Below are 8,323 nucleotides of genomic sequence, written 5' to 3'. Positions count from 1 at the left end.
GAGCACTGAGTGACGCCACGGTGGGTGGGTTTATACCGCTCCCACTTCACTACGATGTGGAACAGTGTGCGTGTCGTCTGGAGATCCTTCACGGTTGTGGAGTTCTTCTGCAGATGGACCAGGTAGAGCTGGTCACGATACTTGATGGCCTTGCTGCGGGTCATCTTGTGGATTTCGACCGGCTTGAGGCCGTTCGCCTTAATCTCGTCCATTAAGGTGGTGGTGTCCATGTCGTGGAGCCCGCGCAGCACCACTTTCAGCGGCTTGGTGGCCTCGATGTCGTGGGAGAAGTACTCCAGCTTCATTCTGTCCAAGAGGGCCTGAACTGCGTTGAAGTGTTTTTCGGCCGGGACCATCAGTTTGTAGCCTTCCGTGCACCGTTGAATGGTGCAGCGAAGGCCCTGCTTAATGTAGAAATCCAGCTGCTCCCATAGCCCGGGAGGGAAGCCCTTCACATAGAAGGGTGGCAACTTAACTTTTTTCGGCACCGTCTCAGGGTCCGACTGCGGCTGCGCTCCGTTCTGCAGGGCGGAGAACGGATTGTTGCTCAGCAGCTTTTTTGCTGCTGATACGGTGGCGCTGCTGTCTTCAGGTCTGGGTCGTTTAGTTCCGGGAGGCCCCGGCTGCGGGTCCGCAGCGCCTGTCGGGATGGGCAATGGGGTTTTCTTCTGCTTCTTCTGGGCTGGCTCGGTGGTCGCGCCGTCTCCTGGGAGAGTCTGTTTTCCCGGTAAACCGGCACTCGCGTTACCGCGCGATTTCTTACCCATGGCTGGGTCAGCGAGAGCGTCACTACACAACGCGGAGCTAATTCGACTTGCGAACGAACGAACGAAACTAGAGAGAATTCAAATCGACTGAACTGCTCAACAGTCTGGCAGCGAATGTGAGCTTGACTGACTCCTTTGTCAGTAAGGGTATAAATAGCGAGACCTTTCAATTAGAATCGGAACCTTGCGCTAAATGCAAGAATGACAACTGTAAAAAATCGAATACTTCATCATTTCTCAATAGTGATGAAGTAATACGACATGCACTAAACTTAGGACACGGGATATACTACAATAGATCAAATTACTGGTCACATTGGTGTTAGGTCCCGAACAGAGGAAAAAAATGAACATGGCAATATATTTATTTAAACATATTGTCATTCATCATAGCGGCGCTGGTGGTGTAGTGGTAAGCGTGATTACCTCTCACCCCAGCAGACCTTGGTTCAATCCCAGTCGGCGCCGCCGGGATGTTCTGAGACAGAACATCTCTGATCACGCCTTCCTTCGGAAGGGAAGTAAGGTCGTTGGTCCCCGGTCCATGAGTTGATGGGTCGATAGGTACACAGTTCGAAAAAGTAGTGTAAATTTCTGTTCACTATGATGCACATAAATGGAACCTCACATATGATGTACGTTAACAGCCCATTTTTGTAAACAACATTGTTTGCAAGTTGCTCGGTTGCGTGAAATGAAATACAAGTCTACGTGAATGAATAATTACATCACAATTAAAATTCAGAAGTCAGTAGCATTGGCGCTCAGCACGGAAAACAAGATCGACGGAAAACAAATCAAGGAAAAATAAATTGTCAGCAAACATGAAATCCAATGATAAATTAGTTAAACTTAAAGTGATAGATTGTAAATATCAGTATGGTTGACATTTAGAGTTCAAAGCACAGCACATAAACAACGATGTGCAATACAATCTAAAATGAAGTGATTTGCTATTGATTTCATCGTGCTTCGATATGATCTCTTCCAAAGGATTTGCACATCGAATTGCAATGTTTGGCAAGTAGTGCAAATTCAACAGCAAATCACTTTACATGAACATGATGTTTTTTGACGTAGGACTACGTCTTTGATTTCTATATGGGAGTACACTTTGTGAAAACCGAAAATGGAACATGTAACAAATTAAGAAAGATTTCGAACGTTAATAACTCAGCTGCCCCTGGTCCAATTTCAATAATGTTATCACCAATCGATCAGAAATATGGCTACGCATCGATAACAATGCTTCCAAATGTTAATTTACAACAAGAAACTATTAAACGGCGCCGGTGGTGTAGTGGTAAGCGTGATTACCTCTCACCCCAGCAGGCCTGGGTTCAATCCCAGTGGGTGCCGCCGGGATGTTCTGAGGCATAACATCTCTGATCACGCCTTCCTTCGGATGGGAAGTAAAGCCGTTGGTCCCCGGTTCATGAGTTGATGGGTCGATAGGTAGGGTCCAGGTGTGGGAGCTGCCTTCCTGGTACGTCGGTAGCATTGGTGCTCAGCACGGAAAACAAGATCGACGGAAAAAACAAACCAAAGGAAAAAAAAAAAAAAAAAAACAAGAAACTATTGAAAAACTTTTGAATTTTCAGCATTTTTCAAAAGCGTTGAATTAACTAAGAAATCCACCAATTACCTACATGCATTTGCTGCTTCCCCAGCACAGTCGTCAGAGAGTAGTAAGTAAACGAAACAAGTCGAAGTGGCATTCGCCTCCGATCCTCGGGCACGTGCGAATAGGGAGGATGGAATTGCGTTATATTTTGCAAACTCATCGCCATACTTAGAATCACACGCTCCCAACGACCACACAAAATGCTCTCCAGAGTTGTAATCTTGTGACCAAACTTGGAAACAGGGAATACACTCAAAAAATATATCACATATGTAATGCATGAAATCCATGTGAATTTCACATAGCTTTCCAAAAAAAGTTTACGAAAACCTAAAGAAGTCGTTTATGGACATTGTCGTTCAGTTTTTTTACTTTTACACATTTACTTACACCATAAGGTGTATTGCATAACAAAGACATCACATAGTTGGTTGCAAACGAATCAAGCCGTTGCCGCATTTCCTTTCGAACTTCAAACGTGTTCGAAAGGCTCCACAAGCAGCTTGCTGCCAAGGCTGCCTGCAAGAGCGCTCTAGACAGGGTAGCAGTGATGAAGCCACATTGTCACTGTTTGGGTACAGTTGCTCATCGTGAGAAAGCATTGTGGGCCACCGTCATCAAGCACGTTATCATCATGTCGAAGCTCACCCAAGCTCAAACTAGCTCAACATATCCGTGGAGGTCTCAGAATTGTATTACTTACTACCAATGGAACAGCACCATCTATGTGAAAAATAGCCTTAACTTAATGGTTCATTTTGTCAACATCCTAGCGAAGCACAACTCGCATGTAAAATTCTAAAAGTTACCACCACGTGTTGCAACCTGGTTGGATAATGCAACTAACCAATCACGTGTCAGCAGCCACTATATAAGATTGGCATCGTCGAGCCGATCCTCATTCTTGTGCTTTTGTGATGACATAACCATTGGATAGTCCTTACTTCTTTTGAGGGCCATGCAACATCAAAACGGCTCTTTTCAGAGCCACAAACCATCAAAATGGCCCTTTTCAGGGCCACCACAATTTTCAAAGAAAGAATTAGTTTGGAATATTTTCTAACACAAGAATAATTACACATGAACTGAAAAAGAATCTTATTAGTATTAAACGGAAAATGGACACTGACCAATTATTAATATATGTGAGCGTAGTCCTACGTCAACTGTTCGTACAACCCCATTGGGCTATCCCTTGTAATTTTTTTACCGTGTAAATTTCAAGCGAACGGCGGTGGTAGAGAATAGGAAAAATGTCGCAACCCATTAGTTTTCAAACGGTATATAATAAATAAATTTTAGCTGCAACATTCCGTGGGAAGTAAATTATCAACTACCTTATTAACACATAATTATAACATCTAAACGTCATAAATTTATGTCGCATGCGCCGCTGGTCTGCTTCCTTCTGCGGCAATGTTCTGTCGCTGGCACAAAACAGTTCAGAAATGTCATGACATTTTTTCCGCTTGCCAATTTGTTTTTGTGTGTCTATACTTTGGTCAATGCGAAAGTATCAAATGTTATGGAAAAAATGTTAAAACCCAGTACTTGTGCCACTATAGTATACTCTCCACCACCGGTTTTCAGTCTGGTCGCGATCAATAAATATTGAAAATAGTACACTGCTCTACTTGAACCGAAAGATCGTAAAAGTCGATCGTTGGTAGAAATACCGAACTTGCGCCTTTGCTTAGACTAGAGTGCATGTAGGCACTCTAGTGTCGATCCATAAATATTAGCTCTGTTCAGTGACAGACTTATAGTCTGGTGGATAGAATCTCGTGACGCAACCATCATCGGGTTGGGGAAAGTTTCCGATATCCGATTATGCTGTTAATTTGCGTTCGGTCGGCGAGTTTTGTTTATGAAAGATTATACAGGAATACCTCGATATAACGTCACTGTCACTTTTGATTTCGATCGTTGATTTCGAGCAAACGATCATTCAATTAAGCAAAGTAAGAACACCATCCGACAGATGAGATAATCCTTCATGTATTGGTAATGTTGATTTGTATGATTGAATTGTTATTTTGCGAAACAACGACGGTTAAAGTCAAAAGTGACAGCCCAACTAACAATTTTCACAATGTAAACTTTTTTTGACTTGACTTTAAATTATCTATATTTCTTGAATTTGTGTGGTTTACATGTATAACTTATCAAGTGACACAGATGCGTCTTTTCAACTTTAGTTCTTTTGATATTTCAATTATTATTAATTAATGTTCCTAGTCCTATCAGGCCTGTTTTAGAGAATGACCACCTTGGTGGGATTGGTTTGTTTTAAAATTTGAAAAAGAAGACTACTTATAAATACTATTTACAACTACAACTAACCTACAACTACTATGTACACCTAACCTACTATATACAAATTGCTTATCAAAGCATGTTCTGATAAATTACATTTTTGTGCAAATTTAGTCTTAATTTCGTTAATTCTGGAATCTATTTTGGCAATGCCTGCCTCTTCGTGTAAATTTGTTATTCTAGTAGCCAGTCTGTTTACCCTTGAGAGGCGAGATCTGCGGCAAATCAGCGGATACAGACACCTAACCAAGGCAGAACACTTGACTACTGTTTTCTCTACATGCGAACGGAAGAGGAGCTTTTCATCGATCAACATCCCGAGATAGGTTACTTCGGCAGACCACTCAACCCTTGTGCCATCCGAGGGGGACGACTCTATCTACGATGCAGGAAAGATGGTGTTTTGCTGTGGCTAGCTGTGTGCACGCTGAGTAGATAGAAAGAAGATTGTCGATGATTCTGAAGATTTCCTGCAAAAGATGATGCGCGATGCAAGTAGATGCGAGAAATGAAAGAAGATTTTCCGAAGATTGATTCGCTAGTTGGAGATTTGTTAAGCATCTAAACTTGAGATTTAGATGTGTCGCCCCCCTCGGTGCCATCCATGATTACAGTACAAGATGGAGCTGGTTTTAGTTTGGGCGATTGCCGATGGAGGAACATGATCGCTTGTGTTTTGGAGGGATTGATTTTAATTTTCCACGTGGTGGCATAATCAGCAAAGGCGTTAAGACATTGTTGAAGTTTGTTCGTTATTTCGCGAGGCATCCTTCCTTTGACGGCTATTGCGGTATCATCTACGAACAGGAAGAACACGCAACCGTCTCCAAGGGGAGGAATGTCGGAAGTGTAAATGCTGTAAAGCAAGGGGCCCAGCAGACTGCCTTGCGTGACTCCTGCTGGGATGGAAAACGTGTCGGAAAGACAACCATTCAACGATACCTTAAACGATCTTTGCTGAAGGTAGTTACGGGTGATTTTAACCAGATGTAATGGGAAGTTGAAGTTACAAAGCTTGTACACAAGTCCGTCATGCCAAACATTGTCAAACGCCTTTTCAACGTCTAACAAGGCCATGGCTGTGGACTTGGATACAGCTTTGTTACTTCGGATGTTATTCATCACCCGTACTAGCTGGTGATTGGTGGAATGCCCCTTTCTGAAACCAAATTGTTCCGGAAGGAGAATGTTATTTTCCTCGACAAACTTGAGCAAACGATTGAGAATGAGTTTCTCGAACAATTTGCTCAGCGCTGAAAGGAGGCTGATTGGTCTGTAGCTTGAAGGCAATGTCGGATCCTTACCAGGCTTGCGGATTGGTATGATTTTAGCTACTTTCCAGATACTTGGAAAGTAGTGCAGTTCCAAGCATCTGTTGAAGATAGCGGTTAGAAGAGACGGCACTTTCATGCTGAGTCTCTTCAAGATCAAGTTGAATATACCGTCAAACCCGGGAGCCTTCATGTTCTTGGTGCATTTCAGCGCTGAGCAAATTTGTTGTACTGTAATCATATCCGCCGGAGGCACGACACAAGGGGAGGCATCTAGGTTTTGAACGCATTGCGCAACCTGATCTTCGAGCGGACTTTGTATAGTCGAGCCAAGCAAATGCGATGAAGCGACATGCTTGCCGATCGCCTTTGCTTTCTCCTGTGGGGTGATTAAAAGCCGATCGTCATCATTTTCGACTTTGAGATGTGGAATGCGTTTGGGATGATTTTTCAGGACCTTGGCTACCTTCCAGAATGGTCTGGAGCGGTCGTACAGATTCTGGATCTGCCTGTTCAGATCGGCCATTTCACGTTTTTTGCCCAGATCTCCAGTCCTCTGAAACTGGCGTCTACGAACATTTCTCAGGCGAATCAAAAGTTGGGTGTGGGAATCAATGGCAATAAACTTACCCCTCACAGGAACTCGTCGGACGCACGCCTCGTCAGCCACGGTTATGGCTTGGTGGAGTCCCTCCAACGCTCGGTCGATGTCCTCCACGGTGTCAAGCGGCGGGTTGTCGATGATGTGCCTGTCTACCGCGCGTCCAAACTGAGCCCAGTTTACGCGTTGGTAGTCCTTGTGCAGACTTGGAGCAGGGGCCACGTTGTAGCCCAATTCAGCCACCACCGGTTGGTAGTCGGAGCTGAGTTCGTTCAAGGCTACCGGCTTGGACAAGCCAAAATTGTCAGGAACAGGTTTAGCGTCGATGGGTTGCCCGCCGGTACAGCTGTGAGTGGTCAAACAGCAGACGACCGTTCTGGTTCTGCTGGTAGTTCCGCCAGGCCTCATGGCGAGCGTTCAGATCTCCTCCAACTACGAAGCGGGAACCGGTACGGGTGTTGGTGGACAGGTCCTTCTTGAATTTAGCCGCTAGTCCACTGCTGGCGGCACACTGTCGAGGGCAGTAGACAGCGATGAACTGGACGTATGCAGTCGACGACTCCACCTCCACACCAAGGGCCTCAATGATAGAGGTGCGGATATGGGACAGAGTGTGGTATTTTATTCCTTTCTTGACGACGACCGCTAAGCCCCCCCCCCCCTCCCTCCCTTTTTACATATTCTGCACAGCATACGTAAGAGCAGTAGGAGTGGTAATTTTTGAGAGAGCAACAATATCATCGTTATCAAGCTTACACACAATTGAAAAATTGAGTGAACAGTACGATCCCATCCTCCTAGAAGCTGAAAAGCATGGCGATATTTGCGCAGCAAATATCCAAGTCGAAGCTTGCAACATTATACTATTCTGCGTATATCTGTCACCGGGAATCTGTTCCACTATAGAACGAAAGATAATCCAATCATCGTTACGGGGGATTTCAACGTAGACGTCTCGAAAGCTGAGAATATCGGATTCGTCCAATTTATGAAGAATTTTCTGCAACTCGATCTCGTATCAGACCCTAAGCTGCCGACCACATTGGGTGCACATGCACCGATTTGGTGTTTGCAAGGAAAATACCGGAATTACCAACCAAAAGGTTCATTACGTACTTTTCGTACCATCGCCCCTTGCTTACCTTGTTGTCTGCTGTAAGTTTCTGAATAATTCTTGAATATGGTTGATCATTTGCTTTATTTTATAGCCACCGACGACACAGTAGTGGCAGTAGGATGCTTCCCTTTAGATCTGGGTGTTCACAGTATCCTTTTACAACAACGTCACGGATGTCATAATAATATCGGGAATTTTAAATAACGTTTATTGATGGTTCCCGTATTTTTTCGGGAACTTCGATAGTTTGATGGTTTTGAAAATTTCAGCCACCTTTCCTTTTCCTACGAGCAGAGTCTATTTACTATCTACTAATCTGACCTTTCCCTTTTTCTCCTCGTTGTCCTCGGTGTCACTCGGTGGGGCCCTTGGACGATAGCGGCGGTGGTTGCTGCTTGGGCTCCAGACACGGTCTGTACCGAGCGTCTCCTACTACACTTTCAGCTACCTAGCAGCGGTCCTTTGCTTTTAGCGGGGGGAATGAGTGGTCTACAGACGCTCCCCGAACACTTTTAAAACGTTTGTCACGGTCGACTTGGCCACATCTAGCACTTTGACTATATGTTTTTAGTATTACTTCTACGTGAAGTCAACGATTTACATAGTTGAAGATGCTAATTTCAAATA

Source organism: Ochlerotatus camptorhynchus, unplaced genomic scaffold (genome assembly GCF_037179485.1).
Source record: "Ochlerotatus camptorhynchus isolate MF236.1 unplaced genomic scaffold, CSIRO-AGI_Acam_v1.1 ptg000135l, whole genome shotgun sequence".
Taxonomy (NCBI): Eukaryota; Metazoa; Arthropoda; class Insecta; order Diptera; family Culicidae; genus Ochlerotatus; species Ochlerotatus camptorhynchus.
The sequence above is the reverse complement of the archived record's forward strand: the minus strand, read 5'-3'. Positions refer to the sequence as shown.